Source organism: Synchiropus splendidus, chromosome 4, assembly GCF_027744825.2.
Source record: "Synchiropus splendidus isolate RoL2022-P1 chromosome 4, RoL_Sspl_1.0, whole genome shotgun sequence".
Classification (NCBI taxonomy): domain Eukaryota; kingdom Metazoa; phylum Chordata; class Actinopteri; order Syngnathiformes; family Callionymidae; genus Synchiropus; species Synchiropus splendidus.
The window spans coordinates 32,090,911-32,112,961 of record NC_071337.1 but is presented as its reverse complement, the minus strand read 5'-3'; the positions used below and the strand labels follow the sequence as shown (position 1 = coordinate 32,112,961).

Here is a 22,051-nt window from a genome sequence, read left to right as displayed (position 1 = left end):
GTTCATCTAAATTACGGTAAAACAGGGTAACAATATATTCAGTCAGAGGACAAAAACATTAAGAAAAATCATTAGAAGGCACTTCATGAGAAAAAAACAGAGAAATATAATAATGACATTACAAGATGTCATACAAGAGGTAATTTATACATCATCAGCCAAAAAAGAGTGGCGCGTGATTCGTCAGTAATTCATACAAAACAGTCAGTGCACCATGTGGATGAAGCAACAGCTACAGTTTTCATCTCGTCCTGTGCCCCAAAGTCAGACACACACAGTGACACAAGAGCACACACAGGGGACATTCAATGAGCAACATGCTATTTCAGCACTGGATACCTTTTACATGTCTTTAGAGGACTTTGGCAAAAAAAGGACCCTTGCCACCATACTATATCTGAGACGGATATGAAGCTAGCTATGAAGTGCCAGTGCCAGAGTTAAATATTGATATTGAAATAACTTCAATAAGTTGAACATTCAACACTAACACTAACTTCCAAACTACGCCCTCTGCTTATGTCACATCTGCAGTTACGTATTTTATTTTCTCAGTCTTCACGAGCTACACAGAACCCCCTCCAGCATCACCAGCATCGTGGACCCTCGCACACTTGTCACCCAGACCTGCTGCCTTTTTGTGTTACATTTTGGTCATACCGACAACAATACAACAACTTAATTCGAACTCAAGAAAAGATAAGAGCTGTGAATGATTTGCTGAAACACAGATATTTACTATATTACAAATTAGAATTAAGTGACTGGTATTCTGATATTTGGTCTACGGGCTCACCAACAATATGTATTTATGCCAAGTAATGTCATAACTCGATGAGATGACGTTAAAAAGCTAGTGAGATAATCTTCAGTAATAGGAAGCTTAGCAGTGTTCCAGTCTCCCTGCAGCACGGACTCTGGCTTTAACATAAAAAAAACTTTTAATTTTGAAGTTCAAATGCAGGTTGAGGCTGTGAAGTTGAATATGCGCACAACACAGACAAGAGGAGGCTCAGAGGCAAGTCAGAAGAGAGGGGTGTGAGAATAACTATCTTTGTTTGACTTCAGATTGTCTGGATTTGATCATGGCTTTGTTCTAACTATGTTTGATGGTGCCCATCTCCTTTAACAAGAGTTCCAGATACGGTAAAATGCGCACTTTGTTCGCGTGAGGGTGAAAACACTGAAAACACTGAAGGTCATTTTCAAGGCTATCAAAACATCATTTTTCAGCAGTACAAGAAATGTCATGCATATCATTTTAATTTGCAGAAAACGAAACAAACAACCAGCTGGAAAAACAGACCCTCACACCTTATACATTTTTCTAAGATTTATGGTCAAATAAATGAGAATTAAAAAGTCAGAGAAGTAACATCACATCTGCCAGAGCAAGCTTGACTCAGTGCCAGTCAGTAATGAGTATGGCAGAAAAGAATTGGGGTTTTGAATCACAAGGACAAGTGTCACAACAAGTGTCACAACTGGCTCTGTTTGGAGCATCCAAATCTGAATAATACTTGATCTGAATGAATATGCTAGGTGTTGACATTTTCTTCATAAAGAAATGAGCCAACCCAGTTAGAATGACATTTCATTCTGCTCAAGAGGGGTGGATCATGCCAATCATCAATAGATCAGCGTCATATGGAGTTTGCACTAAAAGGACATAAAGTACGGAACTGAAAACACGGCAAAAATACAGATCCAACAGATCCATTTTTTCCTCTGCAGTAGTCAAATATCACACACTAACAGTAGTTTCATGTCAAAATAAAATGTGAATTGTTTGTAATTTCAAAGTTAAAACTGGTAGAAGACTGCAAAATGCCTCACTAAAAACTGCCCTCAAAACTGTAAACGTGTTTAAGGTGGATTTAAGGTGGCAAGGCAGTTTAAATGAATGTGTTTGCTAATACAAAACAATACAGACTGTGAGAGACGTTGTCTTCTATTGATTGTCGACCGATGGATTGCCACAGAACCGCTGCGTTTAGGAAAGGATACATGATCCTCCTCCTCATAGATGAAAACACACTTCTTAATTTTTCAAGACAATGTTTAGCTGCGGTTAAAAACTCCATAAGTGGCACTGTGTACAGTGTGCGGTGCATCATCAATGTCATGATTCTTTGCGGGTCACATGAATGCGCAGCTGCTTGACATCACAGGCCGAACAGATCACGTGGGTTGTAACAAATTTTTAGAACTACTAGAATTATTCAGAAATGGATGAACATGGTTCTCTCACACTGACATCTGTGAAGGTGACGTGTCATCTTGCTAACACTGTAGCTAACTCTGAAACAATGGGTTACCATACCTGGTCCTCTTTCACACAAATTTAAGAACATATATCCTGCCAATAACCCACAGTGTGATTTGGTTCTCCAGGTGAAGTAACTTTCAGGAGTGACAGTATGAAGATGAATCAACAGAACCATCAAAGTGCAAGGAATCTGACTTCGAACTTGACAAATACAGTACAAAAACAAAGTACTAAAGCGGATTTGCAATTCGCTAACTTTTCTTGTGTTCAGTGCTCTGTAGCTCTGATCAGAGTCGGAGAGAGAAGAGGCTGCAGGCCAGGTGAGAGGGATTTGAGGCAACGTTCCCCACCCACTGACTGACTGTCCATACCACTGTCCATACAATGGAGGTTCTCAATAGAGGCCATGTTGGTGCAGGTAATCTGTGTGCAGCTACGACTGTCAGTCACAGTTTGCTCAACTGCTCGAGACTGAAGGCCACTTTGCGAAGCCCTCTCTCATCTCCCCTGTCTTCAGTGCTTTCAGCTCCAGATACATCTGCACCACAGGGCCATAGAGTACAGCCAGGGATCACTGAATCAGCAAAATCATGATTGGAATTGATTCAACTAGGTCTAACTACCACACTCAGTCATCAAAGAGGTGGGATGAAATCATGTTTGGCCGGATTTCCCAATGCGGCTGACTCAGATCTTATCATTGTCAAATCACATCTCAGTGATGATGCAGCCACCCCTAATTGCCCACAATAAATTCCTTTTTCCAAGCTTGGCATTAGCTTTCATGGTATTCTTGTCTTTTGTTTGTTCTCTGGTCATTTTCCTGCCCCCCATCTTGTTTTGTCACCTTGTATTTTAACATTGTAACACTGTTTAACATGTTTCATTTCAAATAATAGCATATAGTGTTTTCGTGAAGCAAATCAAAAGACATAAGGTTTAACTGGGTGCTCACAGTTGCAAGGTTATAACATACAAGAGTCGTTGTGTCCTCAAGTTCTGTGTCGGATGGGCCTTTCGTCCTTGTGGATCCGGCATTTTCTGTCACCGTATTCGATACTTTTTGAAACCGGGTCCCAAAGTGAATAAATGTCACAGCCCCGTCTGCCTCAACTCTCCCACCGAAAGTCACCACTTCACAACAATAACGGGAGGGTAGTGTAAATTTGCCAACAACTGTTGCTTGTTGTTAAGGTCCTTGCACATCAGACACATAATTCTCATGTGAAATATTTGTTGAATGCAAGCTTCTTTTTTTTTTTTTGCACGTCACGATTTTTCTAAAGTTTTGCTAGGGACGTACACATATCCGACATATCCCAGCACCAGGTTCTTTACAAGTCAAATTCCGTGATATTCCATGTATATTCATCAGCCAATCTGTGATCGCGGAAATCATAGGGCCCATTAATTTTTAAAAATGTAATTGCGTAAATATTTGTCTCTGAATTTTCCACAGTTCCATGCTGTTCATTTGTGTTGCCGTTGGTGCGCAAGGACCTTTAATATTATTGCAAAAGCTTCAGCTACTCTGTCACTGTGATGAGCAGCAGACGATCATTGTAATACAGACGTGCAGTGGGCATGCGAGCAGCACATGATCTACAGTGAAGCCAGTCACAACTACAAGTGGAATATTTTGAGCAAATGTTTATTTTCTCAAACCATGACTTAAGCAGATGGAATTCAAGCTGATTACTGCCTGTGGAGCATGGAACAGGTGACCACAGAGGTGCTAAAGCACTCCAAACAGTCATAATGAAAGCACAACCACGTCGCTGATAAACACTAGCGCCCTCTAAGCAATGACTTGTTCATGCTTCAGTGCTAATAACTGCACAAACTCAAATCACTGCGCTTTCTAATTAGTTGTTCGAGCATAACAGTGCCACTGCAGTCCTGGCATATGTACTACATCGCTTTTGATGGTTCCCAGTGAACTCTATGTGGATGGCAAAACAGTTTCACTTTTGCTGACCACTTTTTTGAATCCTGCATAGAAAATGTGTGGCTCTGTGTGAATGAGCCTTGATTTTGACTCACCTTTGCTGTTGCTGATGCATCTGGACGGAGACTTGGAACAGTGTCCTCACAAGCAGCGTGCTAGCCTGATCACAGCAAAAGACTTCCTGTCTGAGAGAGAGAGGCCACATGGGCCAGGCAGTTTATATCTATACTGTAAATACACTGAACAGTAGAGATAACCTTCAAAAAAATCTATCAAACCTACTCATGTAAATAACAGCACCATGATCATTTTTAAAGTTGTCATGTTGTCATTCAGATGTCTACCCAATTGTGGAAGACTGTCACAGTACCAGTCAAATGAAGGCTTTTTGAATTCCATCACATGACAGGGAGACACTGTAAAGAATTCCAGAAGATGCCAGTACACAGACAATAGAAATAGACAGTAGAAAAACTTACTTGGGGGTCTGTCAGGGTTAGTTTCACAGATGGTTCAAACTAAAGAAAGCGCTCTGTGTGAACCATCTTGAAGGAGTTGGTCTGCAATGAAATACAAAACATTCAACGGGATGTATAAATTATTATATAGCTGCAGAATGACGTTACTTGCATTATGAAATTCAGACACGTTACACCCCATCAATATTCTTTATCAATTTCTAAATGATAAACATGCATAGGCAAACTTGACTCTCAAAACAGATCAGTAGCATTCTGGGCAGGATGACACTGACCTTGACAAGCGTTGATTAATGTGGTGCCATCTCACTTGAGGTAGTCGCTCCACTGAAAAACACAGAAAACAAGAAACATAAGAAGGAAGGTTGAGTCAGGACGAGCCAAATGGAGACAACACGTACCGCATATTCTACCTTAATGAGCTGCTACAATTAATGATGTGCTTTGAATAGCAACTGGGCCTCTGGTGTGAGATGCTCACTTGGTGCCAGGTAAAGAGAGGAACAAAACAGTCTGCACCTCCTACACTGGACAATTTCAGCGCAAAATCCGAAAACTCCACGCTAGATACATTTGGACACCAAACACACAGGAAGAGAGGTGTGATGCACTGGACCAACAGAGGTAGATCTGACCAACATACCAATGCTTGCTTATTCATTACTGTGGCTGGTTGGAGGACTGAACTCCATGAACTCCCATTAGAGACCTGCTAGGCTGCTCTCCCCTCGCCGTTCTGGCACACAAAATCATGTCGGAAATCAGTAAACAATGTGGCTGAAAGGTCATTGAAGCCCGATTCCACATCACTTTCATCTGATCCTAGTTTCTGCGTGCGACCCCTCAACATGTTATCCAGGTTTAGCGCAACGCAAATCATTAGAGAAACTGAGAAGCCTTGTGCTGCATCCAGTTAACAAAACAGACAATTCAAAAGGCCAAACATCATTAAACCAGACCTCACCAACCTTTTTAAAACTCTAAGCCACTGCGAGAGCACTGAGTGACCAATGCACACTTTTGAATTAACAGGAGTCGGTGCACCGTTGATAATAAGAATGACACTGATCAAATGATTGATTCTTTACTATAACTCCAAAAGACATCACAAGGTAGGAGACATAAAATTCATCATTATAAGATGATTTTTGCAAAGTAGTTTTGGAAGAGGCCTGCAGGCTTCACTCATGGTCCCCATTAGACAACCTCATGTCCATGGGCGGTACTTTTCTTATGGTGTTTTTGCTGTTGAGGTGACAATCACTGCAGCTGCACATACTGCTTCAGTCACAGGAATGGTGAGCGCCGGACGATTCATGTTTGTTTGGAATTCTTTTACCGGTCATTCGGAAGGAGCTGAATCAGGTCATTTCATTCCGATTAGAGAGGTCCATGTAAACACAGCAAACGACGTTTGGGTGCCTCTCCTGGTCACGGTCACCTCTTTGGTCAGCCATTTAAGGCGTCATGTGCATGAGAAGACTGAGGTTACTTACTCTCTATACTCTACTCATACAGTACTCTACTGAACTGTAATGTGCAATTCTCGGGACGTTGAGCAGGCAGCACTGCATGAAAGATTAATGTAAATGAAAAATTAGAAGGAGCAATGTTTTCTTAAAGCCTGCTATGAGATATCTGGTGGGTGGAAAGACACTTCAGCATGAAATGCACACAGAGATCGAGGAAGAGAACTGCGTCCATGTGGTTATCCTTTACCAACAAGGTTAGTCTTCGTATTATACTGTATGCTGCTGCTACACCATAATCCATGAAATATATGTATCTAGTCATCTACTGTATATATATCTATGTTCAATAGTTGTTTCTTAGGATGGAGAACACAAAAACTGATGAACAATAGCAAGATGTCACAAGATATGTCCCAGTAGATCACATGTTCATCCACATAATTTTCTTTTTTCTGTGTATGTGAGACACAATGATACTAAACGTCACTCAACAAGTTTCAATGTCAAACTTATTCAGATATGAAAAGAAGCAAAAATGCATTCAAAACAAGAGATAACAAAACAGTATCAGAAGCTGCAGGATCTTTGCCCAGCTGGCAACTCAAGCACATCTTCCACTTACATTGCCTGTGGTGTTGCACATGTGCATGTAGCAGAATTGGATACCACTGCTCTCTGACTCCCACCAACCGGTCAGACATAATTAAATCACAGATGCAAACAACTTGTAAACAGCGGGTACATCTCAATCTCATTCAAGATGGCATGCCGATAACAGTGTCTCTTTGTTTTTGTTTTTTTAATATACCGTCAATCAAACCTTAATCCCTCTAATACCTATTGATCAAGTAGCTATCGCAAAAGGCAATGCGATTCAGCTTTGTCTCCATGGTAACAGCAATTCCATAAAGGGCAGCAGATGGTGTTTTCATAAAAGAATTGGAGACAAGTCGATGCAATTATCAAATTACATTACGCTGGATGCAAGTAAGATGAGACTGAGCATCAATAACAATAATTTCATGCATCACATTAAAGACGGAGTAGGCTAATCGGAGGCAACTTTCACTTTGACTTGATCATTTGCATGCTTTCTCTGATTGCGATCCTTCAACAAAAAGATTCATTTCTGCTGAAGAACATCATTACTGACAGAAGGATGACTGACTGATTGCAATTCCTGAAATGTTTTGGACATACAACAACAAGCCGAACTTTGTCATTCTTTAGCATCAGGACATGCTGTGGAACTCGTTCATTTGAAAGCCTAACGCGTTGACGCTGAAGGTTGCTTTCTGTGTCAACACAGGACACAAAAGACACTTGGAGAGAGACGCAATTGGACGCTGCGAAGGTGACAATGTGTTGCTTCAATTACCCCTTTTCTTGCTCAATACAGTCATCAGTTGATATACAGTGTAAAGCGTATGGCTTTAAGGCTTATGCTGTGGCACTCTGCACTGGAAACTTCATCTTGGCTCAATGATAACTGCCATCACCATCACACTAATACACTAATACACTAATATTTTGTTGGACCGCCTTTAGCTTTAATTACAGCACACATTCACTGTGGCATTGTTTCGATAAGCTTCTGCAATGTCACAAGATTTATTTCCATCCAGTGTTGCATTAATATTTCACCAAGATCTTGCATTGATGATGGTAGAATCTGACGGCTGTGCAAAGCCTTCTCTAGCACATCCCAAAGATTCTCAAGGTCTGGACTCTGTAGTGGCCCATCCATGTGTGAAAATGATGTCTGAACCAGTCTTTCACAATTTGAGCCCGATGAATCCTGGCACTGTCATCTTGGAATATGCTCGTGCCATCAGGGAAGAAAAAATCCATTGATGGAATAACCTGGTCATTCAGTATATTCAGGTAGTCAGCTGACCTCATTCTTTGAGGACGTAATGCTGCTGAACCTAGACCTGACCAACTGCAGCAACCCCAGATCCAGGATCCAGGTGGCGACTTTAGTCCTTTAGTAGGGTTGAATCCTCCCTGCTCCACCTCAGGAAGCAAGATTTCTATTCAGGAGCCAATCTCCTGTCCTTACTCTCTTAGTCGTATTGGGCATTCCCACAAACGTCTCATTGCTGATGTTGTTGCAATTTCGTATGCACGTCATATTCTCTTCTTCCAAGGAGTCACATTCTCCAAGCGGCACCATTGCGAACAACTTTTTATTAAATTAAACAGAGCACCAACTGAGAGGCGAGTTGAGAGTGTGAAAACGAAGAAATGTGGAGAGCAGTCTGTTTCCTCATTCTTTGGGCAATTATAAGTATTGTGCGTTCGACTCGTTCCAGTCAACAACATGGCAACTGACCCATTTCCATGCAAGTGACAAACAGTTGTGTGAGGGCCCAGAATGCCCGAAGTTGCCATCAGCTTACTTTCAAATTATTTTCCCAGGTAATGGTGAAGCTTTAAGCTGTTTTTGAATACTTCAGTGAGGTGGCATGAGTTTGAACCTGGTAAAGTGATCCAGTATAAGCAGAATATATTCATATCCATTTCTGTAATGGTCCAAAATGAAGGAAGTTGATGGATATGTTGAGGGCATAAGCATGAGGGGTGCTCAGCTCTGGATGTGAAGTTTCTCTCTCAATGCATTCAAACCCATTTGGGAGAAATTTTTCGACATCATGATACATCTGTGGCGAGTATCTCTCTCGGATTAGATCAAGTATCCTTTCGGCAACCAAGTGTGCCATCCAAGATAAGTCTATTGAACTCAGCTGTAGACAGTCTCGTTGCTACCAAATTATTTGGGAACCTCTGGTTAATTGTATTCTTCACATGTTGTAGTTTGTAGTGTGTGTGTCGATCCCAGCACAGTCAAACAGATTTGATCAGGATGTTTAATTCCAGATGAGAGTTCCAGACCCATCATCGTTCTGAGCTTTGAGTCTCTGTGTACCAGTGTCTGTGGCTTGATGTGGACAGGCTGCCACACAAATATTACTCTGTGAATACATGTACATGTGAAGAGTTTTCACAAGAGTGCTGATGTCAAAGAAAGTGGGACGAGCTGATCTGTACATAAACAGCGCGGCCAGAAGTCACAGCAGAACCTTTCACTTGTGAAATGCAGTATAGGCATCATTAAATTGATCAAATGTAAGTTGTTGAACCAAGACAAAGAGTCCCTACTTTCACACATTCCTAAAATGGTCTTAGTGGGCAAAGGAGACAATTCTCCATCTGTGATGAGTCTTTTCAAAATGCGTGTAAAATAGTGAGCCAAGCGCAGAGCATTCATTGCTGATTGCCAGATTGATGCCAGATTTCGCTGTTGAAAAAAGTGTCCTTGACATACCACTGCAACAGGCTTCTATTTACAGGGGCATCTGGCCGTCCCCAGGTCGGCCAGAACTACAAAACATGAAAAAGTGAACGCCCAGTTTTTCTCAGCAAGACGCACTAAATGTCCATATGCTTGTACAGTATAATGCCCCACTTGTAAGGTCATCACACTGTTTTCCATGAGATGGGTGTGACTGATGGGATGTCGTACGTACACCAGCAATCGTTGATGTAGAAACATACTCCTGCACCTTTGGTTTGCTCCACGCAGCGAGGCTGGAATCCCTTCAGATGAAGCGCACTGTCCGTCAAAGACAAACACAAGAGGAAAAGTCCTTGTTCCGTCTCAATATCAGCGCCAGTTCATCCATCTTATTGCTGAGTGAGCCGACGTTGGAGAGGAATATCCCGGGAATAGGTGTGCGCGATCATTTTCGAATGAGTGAACTGGCACGTTTCCCTCACTACAGTCCAGGCAAAAAGTTGACTAAGTCTGAAACTGAAAGCAAAAATACAGGTAATAAGTCAGCGGCAGTGATAGGCCTGATATTAATCAACTCATCTCAGGAGTATGAACACTCAGCTGCACCGTCAATACATAAAAAGAAGCAAAATAACGGCTCTCTGGAATGTCTTATAGTGAACTGGAAGCCATTTTACTACCTGCACGAATTCGCTTCATTCATTCTGGCTGCCGTGTACGTAACACAGAGCACAGACATTCATGAGGCCTAGAGAGTACTCGCGGACCAGGTTCTGCATGTGGAGCAAACTTTCCCGGACACCCCTGTGATTGTGCTTGGTGACTTCAACAAGGCGAATCTGAGTGAGGAGCTTCCCAGGTAGAGGCAGGTTGTAAAATGCCCCACCAGAGAGCAGAGCGTGCTGGATCACTGCTACACATCTTATACCGCCCTCCCTTGAGCAACACTGGGACTCTCTGATCACCTGATGGTTCATCTTCTTCCTACTTACAGAGATTGATGCTTGCAAAAGCCTGTTGTGATGATCATGAAGCTCTGGACTGGTATGGAGACCACAGACTGGGAGGTGTTCAGGGCTGATAACAATAATCTGGATGAGTATACAGAAACTGTGACTTCAAGCACCAAGGTGAGTTGTGCAAATGACAAACCTTGGTTCATGGCGAAACTCAGCCTGATTAGACAGGAGAAGGAGGCAGCTGGCAAGAGTGGGGACAGGAACTGCTACAAAGAGGTGAAGTATCGGTTTCAGGAGGAGCTGAAAAAACCTAAGGCCCTATATTCAGATAAGCTTACGCAGCAGTTCACAGCCAATGACTCAGTTGCAGTGTGGAGAGGGCACAAGGTGGTCACAAACTACAAGCCCACTCTGAACAACCTCACTCTCAGGCTTCTGAGTATGACGGCGTCTGCTGAACGGCATCCAGTTCTTCTCAGCAGGATGCCCAAAATGTCTAATTATGAATACCCTACTCATAGTGTCATCACACTGGTTTCCATAAAAAGTGTGTTTCGCCTAGTAATTTCGCTGAATAGGAATAGAAATTTGCAGACTCTTGACCCTTTTTGCAGCCATAGCCGTCTGCCATATTTGTTTGCTGGTATAATCTTGCAGTTATCCACATCTCGCTACTTGCTACACTTGCGGCACAGAAGCACGCTGTGATTGATGGGATGTCTGATGCTGATGACAGGAGGAAGATAAACAGTATTATTCCAAACTTTAAACAAATCCTCACAAAATGACCTCTTAGCTTTTTAATTGGAGGAGTATTTTGGCGAGCCTTTTGGCATGCAGCTCGCTCCCCCGCTCCTCCCAATTCTCAGCGTGGAGCAGCAAGCTGTGCTGGACAGCGATGCAGCTAGGCACAGAGAGCTTACCGAATGTGAGCAAAGTAGTTTTACGGGGATAAAAAAAATCACGTTTCTCTATTTATTTGATCAAGAGGTAAGCCTTCATATATATTTTGTTTGAGTGAATGTTTAAATGCATGAAAGTTTAGAAAACAGTTACACAGCTGATAAAACTGTTGCTTATCTTGCATAAATATATAATGAAGATGAACAAAGCTGTAGACATTTAGCTTATAGTAAGGGAAAGAGTCATTATAAAAATATATATTTTTAAATTAATCAGGGTCAGTCAAGTAAAACAACTGGCCAGGAGAGTCCTGCATCTGAAAGTGTGAAGCAAAAGTCACTGTGTTCATCTCTGTTGATGATTATTTGACTCGGACGTCTGTTTTTATAAAAAGTCATTTTTGTACAAAAAAAAGTGATAGCTCCCTTTGATGATGTATCAAATTCTTGTGTATTTAGGCTATGTTTCTTTTTTACTGAGATTAAACAGGCAGTGAAATGGTTCAGTGAAATGGTAAGTGCAGCATCAGTAGACTATTAGCAAAATCAAGAAAGTAAAAGACATGGCATTACTGTCCTGGATTGGCCTTCCAATTCCCCTGACCTGAACCCCATTGAGAATTTGTGGGGTATTGCGAAGAAGAAGCTGAAAGACACCAGACCCAACAATGCAAATGAAGCATCCAGGGCATCCATAACACCTCAGCAATGCCACAGGCGGATTGCCTCCATGCCACGCCGCATTGATGCAGTAATCCCTGCAAAAGGATTCCCAACCAAGTGCTGAGTGTATTAATGGACATTTTCAAATGATTGATTTTGTTTTGCTGTTATACATTTTTATTTTTTACTTGGTCTGAGTAAATATTCTAATATTTTGAGAAAGGATTTTTGAGTCCATAATCAGCAATATTAAAATAATATAAGGCTGACATTTGTTTTTTTAATTTCATTACAGAAAATAAAGAACTTTATCACACTATTCTAATTTTCTGAGACAGTCCTGTACAAACATCAGAACACCTAAGTATCTATATCATTGAACAAAACAATACCTGCAAAAAGGAAAAACAAAAAATAGTGCCTTCCATTTCACTGCCACCAAAATGTCATAATTAGGGATGCTCCGATCAGTATTTTTGCTGTCGATCACCAATACCAATCACATGGATTGACAATGAATTTGTAATCAAAATGATGAGACATTCTGTGTCCATGATCTGAAAAAATGACCTTTAAATCATTTTAATTCAGACGTGTTTTATATATATATCAAGGTGGCAAAAAATAGAAAAACCTTGCTGAATGCAGCAACTATTCTGTCAAAAGGCCAAATGAAAAACATTGAATTAGATGCGAGACGTCACAGGTGAATCTCTAGAGACTGTGCTATGTCTGTGAAATATTTACATACTGTAGTGGGACTCCGAGACAGAGACCACTGCATTTATGAAAGTTTCCACTGCGGATGTTTTCAAAAGTTTCAGATTAAGGTGGTTAATGAACGCTAGACCCGACTACAAAACAGCCAGTCGTTTCGGTTTCCGTCTCCGTCTCCATGTAAAAGACACCGGATAAAGGCTGGTCATCTAGCTTGGTGAAATTAATTATTATTTCTTATCATTCCGAATGTTGCTAGAACCGGCGGGTGTTGCTAAGCGTCAGCTGCGGTAAGAGGCTGCTGCTTGGCCGATCACTCTTTGTTGAACACTCAATCGATCGGAGCATTCTCAGTCATAACACTGTAATGGAATTCTTAGAGTCTTTACGTATTACGTAAAACTATCTATTGCAACATTTGATTTAGATTTATGAATGTGGAATGTGTAAAGGATCTGAAATATTTTCAAGAATGGATCCCCTGCTTCATGAATTGTTTTTTTTTGGCGAGTTATTGAATATCTAATTCATGGCAAGTAAGAAATATACAATTTTAAATAGAATATACCTGTCCAGTCCTGTTCTGTCCAGTTTATTCTGCAACCTACTACTACTAGTTCATGCATTACAACAAGTGATATCACTTAAAAAATCCAAATCTCCAAACTTAAAAACTCCAAATTAATATTGTGAATTTATGATGAATAAATACTTGTCAAGCATCTCTAAATGATAACAATGACAACAATCAGTATGCTGATCAGAAACTTCATCATCGTCTCGCTGGTCATTCTCCTGACAACGACGTTCCAAAATTTCTGTGACTGATGATTGCGGTCAACCATTATGCTTAAATACTAAGTGAGATTTAATTTCTATAGGAACAGCGGACCAGCCACAGGAATCACAGTAGAATTTGTGACTTCCACCAGACACAGTTTTTCCATCCTCTGAACTTGATGCAATGTAGGAAAGAGGCTGAAATCTGCGTCAGAATGACAAATATAACTCATATCACCATGGTAACTGACTAGTCGACTTTCTCCCGCAACAGCCAGATACAACACAGACGCATGCACACCAGTATTTTTAGAAAGATGAAGTCTTACACAGGAATCATCTGCAATGTTTTTAAAGCACTGAACCATGCAGGGGGGCAAGAATGATAAGCTGCAAGGTGATGGAATTTTCGCGAGCAGAACACTTTGTTAGCCGACAGTAACACCCAAAGCTGAATATTTCAAACTGAGGCAGCACAAGTCAGGAATTTCTGTGGAAACAATAATTGATGCAGAATGGTCTCCACAGTGGAACTTATACAGCAGTTGTACATTCAGGAGTCACGCAAAGTGTCACTGCCTTCAGTGACATTTCAGGCTTCAAGCATCAAGCTCAGCATAGTTTTCATCCACAAATAAGTCAATGAATCTGCTGTCAGCCGAACCACAATGACAATCAAATGATTGCATTCTTCAAACACCTGATTTGTTCACCTATGTGGAACAATACAACGTGGTTGGAACAAAAATCTTTGAGGACCAAGATTAAGACGGTTGTGGAGCATTGTACAAACAGTTTCAATGGCTGGAATGTTCAGTCACATAGCCAAGACAGATCATACATGTATGTGGGGAAACAGACGCTGATGCACAGGATCATGTCAACACCACATTTGCATGGGGTGAACACAAGGGGGCATACAAGTGCAACTTTCCTGAGTTTTACTTGTATTTCATTTTGTCCTTTGGGACAGTATAATTTTCATTCTGGTTCAAAGTCTATAAAATATTAAAGTAAGATGTAAATCAACAATTTTATTTATCATTAAGATAGATTGTTTAAAAAAAAAAATCAACTTTTGACATGCCTTTATTCAATTTTGGATCAATTTTGTTGGTGACTGTAATCACCAATAGAGTAACAGGAACATTTGATAATCATAGTGAGTTGTAGAATTATTTTGGCACAAGAACATCTGCATAATTACACTGGGGTTGGTTTTTCTTCCACTCACACCCTTTTATTTTAAGTGACACACCCATTGTAGCGTGAGACGGCACATCCTGGGTATGTGTTCTGAGTACAGTGTGTGTGGCTGGCTGCCAGCCCTATATGTTTCACTTTCCCTGAGCTGAGTGACTGAACATGGCTCAGCTGTCAAACTGTTTAGATTGAAAATTCAAGTCCAGTTCTCTACTGTAGCAAACAGGCAATGTATGTTTTCACAAACATATAATAACATACACAACATAACATATTATGCTGCCCATGGCGTCAGGAAAGCTGAACATGTGCTTCAATTGAAAGCCTAATGCGACAACATACAATGCAAATTTCCCATTGTCAATATATTATGCCATGAGTGAGGATGCCCTCACTATAGCTGCATTTCCACAGACCACTATACTGGGAATAAATGCTGGATTTGAATGAAAATATTCCATAGAATTACTTTCACAATCAAATTATCTGACCCGGCGCCTTCTGAATGAAATTTTGTTTAGATCGATGGGGGAGGAGGGGATATGCTGATCGTCGATCGGGCAGTCGTCCATGTGTACACCCGACCTCATGGTAAAAAGAAACAGATATAGACAAGTCAGGTTCCAATTACATATATGAATGATGATGTCAAGCTGAACAGGACAGTAATTCTTTTCAAAAGATTTCATTCTCTATTAGAATACATGACAGAATAGATCGCATCACATCCCAGAAAAACTGCTCATGTAGCTGGAACTGGTTTCACAACTGGATCAAGGACTTCTGAGTAATTCAGACTTGCAGCTCAATGCATGCTTAAACAGTTTTCCCTCTGCACAACACAAACTCTACTCTGAACTCATGAATCCCCACCATAGTGTCTTCCTTTTTGATCAATCAAGAGTTGTTAAGATGACCAAAGGGAAAGTTTGCTACTTTAGCTCTGTCACAGGCATAGTGGTAAGGCTGCTGATCAAATACTTAACTGCAATGCCCAGATCTCATGGAGGGTTCAGTGTGACGGTTTGGTCAGAAGTCGCCAGATTCTCTCTAGTGCAAAATGAGCAGAAGTGATTGAGGCAAATGACGACAGCATAAAAAATCTTTGTGAAAATGTACCCAGAAAGGACCTCCTGGAGCCTCATATATCAAGGGTGCGTACAGACAAAATACAAGACTCTGACGCTCTTTTGTACGTGTCAAGAGTAAAATAAATGTGGAAACGTGCCTCATGCCAACTTCCTTGCCGGCAAGTTTCCACAGCTGTCTGTCCATTGGCATCACCGAGTGGTGATCCTGGCATGTGCACAACAGAGACACATGAACTCCTTTTGTCAAATTGAGGTGTGTTGTTTTGGCTACAACCCATGTCACTCAAACTGACCACAGCACACGCCTCTGGTAGCCAAGCTTCCAATAAGTGCAACTCTTAATAGTGCAGCAAAATCTTTGCTTGTTTGTTTTTATGTCACTGTGAAGCACATTGGTCAGCACTATGCTGTACTAATGTGCTACATAAATAAAGTGGACCTTGACCATGACCTTGAACAATCAAAACCACAGCTGTTCACTGTGCTTCAATGAACTGAGCAAAACACAAACACAGCCTCTAGGAACGGTATGATGTGTGTCGACAGGAAACATTTTCATCCCATCAATGTGCAGATTATACAGCATGTGACGCACAAATACAACAAACAAACTTTGTGGCTACACCACACGTAACATCAGCCTGGTCCATTTGGCAATCAGACCATAGGAGGGCAGGAATGCAAATTGGATGCCTGAAAACCATTGAACTAAAGGAGACCCCTATAAAGGCAGGAAGACCTCAACTGTTCAAATGTCCAGTAAAAAATCAGGAAGGAATTATGTACGCCAGCATAGTGAAATTTAAACCTGAAAATACAATGAATACAGGGAAAAGACAAACGGGAACAGCACAAAATACTCAACATACGAAGGACCACTGGAATGACAAGGAATAGGTCTGTACTGTACAAGAGAAGATTTCACATCCTGGCATCTGTCTGATTCCTGTCCCTACACCACTAAAATCAATGAGATCGAGTGCCAGCAATCAATGAGGTTCCCGGCAGCTGGTGATCGCGCTTGCCACGATCAAGAGGAAGTGGGAGTACAGGCACCAGAGCAGAAGAAAAGAGAAGAAAATATAAGCGGTCGTGACAGTGTTTTGACAATTGATCTTTTTACAGAAGTACACATTAAATAAGTAAATTGTATACACTTAATTTATCTTAAATGAAATGAGTGATTTATAATCCAAAAAAAGAAAATAATTTAAAACAATAAAAGAAAATTACAGATAACTTTAATAATTAATAATAACCACTGTCAGACGTCTTTTGCTGTTAGAAATAGAAATGTTCTACAAAGAATGTGACAAAAGTCGAACAGCGGGAATGTGTTTCTTTCTTTTAACATTTGATGAAGGAGGTGAAACACACACAAACTTAAAACCGGTCTAACTCTCAGACGGGGTGCCTGTTGTGTCCTCAGGGCGCAGGCTTTGTACATAGCATGTTTGTCATGCAGCCAATTACACTCAGACAGGAGTTTAAGCTAACAAAGCTTCATTTTGTTCCTAAAAATAAAGCATGATGAAGGAGTGAACTGTGTTTTACCTATTGCACTGGACCCACTCTCTGCATGAAGGCATTTATGAGCTGACATGCTAGCATGATGCTAGCTCTCCTCTGTTCTCAGAAGCTAATGTTTTAAATAATCTTAGCACAAATTTGTCAGATTTATGAAACTTCAATGGGTGTTTTCTTATAGCCACTGAACAGAATAACCCTGACATGCGCATGCGCACACACTGCGTTTGTAAACCTAATCATTCTAAAGAAATGGCTAAACTTAGCCATGACTGTGATCCAATCTTGATCCCAATTGTAATGACCTACTTATTTTTACAAGTTTTACAAATTCATTCATTTTATTTTTTTTATTTATCATTAAAGTTTAACAATAACTCCTTGTTAAAAAATCTTTCTTTCTTTCTTTTTTTTTAAGGAGGGGTCTGATTTCCTCAGACATGTGTAGATGAAATGACATGAAAATATATCTAATTTAAACATGAGTACAAGAAATACAAATCTTCAGAGAAAATCTGAATGGCTGCTTCAGCAGCAGGCTCCTTGATCATGTCAGAGAGAAATATCTCAGCTCCTCACTAGACTAGTTTAGAAAAACCACTCACAAGTGAAAATATAAAATCATCCTGAAAAATAAATCTAAATAAACAACCTTCTTATTTCAAGCTTGTTTCATGCAGATGTGGCTGACTTCAATCGTCCTGAGAGAGCTGGGGCTGTAAATTAATAAAGAGGTTTGTTTTCTGCTCACACAGACTCTCTCACACACACACACACACACGCACACACACACACACACACAAGCTGGCTGCTCTCATCTGACTGTGCGATTTTAGGTCACATCAGGACAGCGCGCCGGCTTGCAGACGAACCACCCCCTGACATCAAAAGTGTGCACCCACCCTGAGCCAACAGTGTTCTAGATTGCCGCAGTGCATGCTGGGTGAGGAGAGGACAACTCAGGACACAGAGGAACTTTAAGGATACTGCAGCACCACGTTCTCAATGAAAAAAAGAGGGAAAAGCTGCAGAGAAACAGGGAGGGGAGGGAGCGAGTTAGACACAAACACGGGCAATTCTCAACTGTTCTCCAGAGGTTCTATTGGCTGCACAACAGTGAGGTCATCAGTGATCCTGAGGCAAAGAGATTCCATAATAAAGCCCTTGAGGGGGGCAGAGGGATGTGAGGGCGGGTGGCTGCTTATTGAGAGGTTACTACTCTAACCACCAGACCTAACAAGACTGTGGAAACTGAAAGACATGGAAACAGAAGTTGCTTTTACTGTATAAAGACATACTAACTGCAGTCAGTTGTCAAACTAACATTGTGAACATCTAAAAAAAATGATAAAAGATTAAATAATTTATTAATAATATACATACAGTGGTACCTCGGTTTTCGAACGTCCCGGACTTTGAACAAATCGGAGTTCGAACAAAAATTTCGAGATTTTTTTGCTTCTGATTACGAACAAAAATCCTGAACGCCCCCGAAAAAAGCCGGAAAAAAACATAAGGTGCGCGGACCGATCAGCTGACCCACGACGCGCTTTGTTATTGTGTATAAAGCAGCCTCTGAATGCAGACGTGTAACGTTAGCTACATTTACTGACTGTTTTTTTTCTTCATATTGAGGTGTAAAACCTTTCCTGTCTCAGCAGTGGACAGTGGTAGAGTGTCACAGGAGAGGTGCTCGCTCTCGACACCTTTGAGGCTGGAGTGCACACTCCAGGGTTTGATGTCCTGCTGTCAGCTGGAGCTCGGACAGAGATGAGGCGAGTCTTGGACAGAGTGTTACTTGGTGTATGACTTTGTCACAGCCAAACTGCACAGAACCGCACATTCACAGCTGGACACGCACCGGGCACCTCTTCACTTCTGGAGAGACGTCACTCACTCGGCAACCCCACCCACATGCAGCGGCCACACGCATACACGAACAGCGCACCTGCAGCAGACACTCTACATTCACTCCGACAAAAGCCTATTTTAAGGCTTGGAACGCATTATTTCTTTTTCCATGAATTGTAATGGGAAAAATTGATAAAGATTTCGAACAAATCGCTTCTCGAACGGCCGTCGGGAACGGATTGTGGTCGAGAACCGAGGTACCACTGTATATGCAGCTGAAAATGCTTCTCAATACCTTGTGTGGCTCCCATGTGCTTGTATACATGCTTGACAACGTCGTGACATGCTTCTAATGAGACAATGGATGGTGTCTTGTGGTATGTCCTCCCAAATCTGTGTAACGGCATCCCTGAGCTTCTTAAGTAAAGTCTGAGGAGCAACCTGGCGGAGCCTAATGGACCAAAAAATAATGCTCCATTGGGTTTATGTCAGGGGATCGTGAATTGTATTATGAATTGTATTGTTGTGCATTGGGAGGAAACCAGGACATACCACACCAGCGTAGGGTATGACAACGGGTTTAAGGATTTCATCTCAATACCTAATGGCAGTCAGACTACCATTTTATAGCCAGTAGAGATCTGTGCTTCCCTCCATGGATATGCCTCTCCAGACCATCACTGACCCAGCACCATGTTGTTCAGGCTTCTCCAAAATCTTTCACGTCTGTCACAGCTGGGTGAACCTGCTCTCATCTGTGAAAAGAACAGGGCGCCAATGGCAGACTTGCCAATTCTGATCTTCTCTAACAAATGCCAGACGACAGTGTTGGGCAGTGAGCACAGGGCCGACTACAGGACGTTGGGCCTTCAGGCCACCTTCATGAAGTCTGTTCCTCATTGTTTGGTCAGAGACATTCAGTGGCCCTACAGAGGGCCACTGGTGGCTCCTGAATTTTCCTCCACGTTCTGGAGATTGTGCTGGGAGACATATTAAATCTGCCATCCTGGAGGAGTTGGACAACCTGGGCAACTTCTGTGGGGTTAAGAAATCACCTATTACTGCCAGCAGTGATAATGACTCAAGCCAAAAGCCAAAAAACGATCCAACGGGAGAAACTTGAAATGACATCCACATGTAAAGCCACTCTAGTGCACCTGTTGTTTCATATGTATACATACAGTGATCTGTTCGGCTCATGACGTCAAGAGCCTTCACGTCACAAAGCTTGTTCATGTAACCTGCAAAGGATTATGGGTGTAATGACGCAGCTGCAATGTGAATGGTACCCCATACAGATTTCACATAGCAACTTTTAACCACAGCTAACATCTGCTTTTAACGATGAAGACATATATTTTGGCAGGGCAGGATGAGGAACATGTATTTGTCTTTCCTAAAAACCATGCAACGACAGCTCCGCGGATCAAGTCTGTCTTGGAGGGCACAGTCATCAGCACACTAACTCAGACATGACCAGCTGCTGCAGGTTTTGTGGCGAGCCACTCATGCTCGATCAAGGTCCCTTTGCTTGCCCTTGATCTGAACTTTGTTGGCCGTCAAAATCTGAGGAGACATGATTTGCCACGTGCAAAACTGAAGAGAAACTGTGAAGAGAAATACAACATCTTCACACAACAGTGGCACTGCTCCCTAGATCACCATCTCAGTCGGGAGTTTGCATGACGTAAAGTGGTTTCTTTTATAAACATGTTTCTGCTGCTTTAAATGCTTCAGTGACTGACATTTGAGATCTATTGAAATAGGATGGGACTCAGGAACATCTCATCGCCCATGCTTGTAGTTCTTAAATGATCATGTCCTGTTGGTCATTTAAATAAGACGGCTATTTTGTAAACTTCAACTTGTGTTCATTTTGAAAACATGTTTTTTTTTATTTTGATGCAAAAGTGCTTTATTAGGAGGATTTGATAACTGAAGATGACAAATTGGATACTTGGTCCCCTCTAAGAATTACTTTCTGTACTAGTAACAATAGAAACAAGTGGAACCTTCGAAGTAAGAGAAACGGTTTACTATTAAAATAAGCACAGTTCATTGGATTCAAGTGATGATGAACAAATCAAAATATGGAGATACATGATTTGTTTTTTAAGAGTTGAAAAGTAAAATAAGACTGCAAATTCTGAGTTAACAGCAGCTTGCAGTTGGCCACCCCCACCCCCCAAAAAAAGTTATGTGAAAAAGTGTGAATAACTCACCTGGAACGGCACACTTTCAAGGACACTTTGAAGTACATCTTCATGTTTAACCTTACCCTGTTCATTGATTCACTGATCATTTAATGACTGTGAATAACCATTTATGTGATCAGTGTCTGATTAATTCACAGTCAATAATAATAATAAATAATAATAATAATGATGATGTACTTTGCTGAAGGGAAACAACGCATGTTGATATTTGTGAAGTGTGCAGTAGCCACTTACACAGAGTTTGAAGCAGGATGGTGTTGTTGCTATCAAGCATACTGAATGTTGTTCTGTGCATTTAACTTGGAACAGAATATCCTGCAATGCAGGATATTCTGTTGCCACTCTGCTGCAACATAGAAGACAATGCAACAATATTTCTTCTCTCCAACTCACAAACATAAAGAAAATCTGCAACATAAAAATGGACAACATAGACATTAAACCAAGTCGGGTGTTATGCTGCCGATTTCAATAACATGGATTGGCAATCAATTTGTAATCAATATGTAGTTGTGTTGAGCGTTCTTGGGCATATGATTTGGAAATGAACCATGAAATCAACTTAATTGAGACAAACATGTTTTTATTTACTTCTTCAATAAAAATAAAAATACAAAAACCTTGCAGGCGCAATGCAGCGACTATTCAGTCAAAAGGATAACTTCATTTTGGGGAC

General features: G+C 41.2%; 1 protein-coding gene across 2 annotated transcripts in view; it reads right to left on the bottom strand.

Moving 5' to 3' along the window:
- Positions 1-22,051, bottom strand: part of thrb (thyroid hormone receptor beta) — a 54,849-nt gene that overhangs the window by 21,169 nt on the left and 11,629 nt on the right. For both annotated transcript variants that reach the window (XM_053863233.1, XM_053863234.1), the window contains exons 2-4: positions 4,972-5,023; positions 4,697-4,777; positions 4,313-4,402 (exon numbers count right to left, since the gene is read on the bottom strand). The gene's annotated coding sequence lies outside the window, so the exon portion shown is untranslated. The remainder of the gene's footprint in view (positions 1-4,312; positions 4,403-4,696; positions 4,778-4,971; positions 5,024-22,051) is intronic.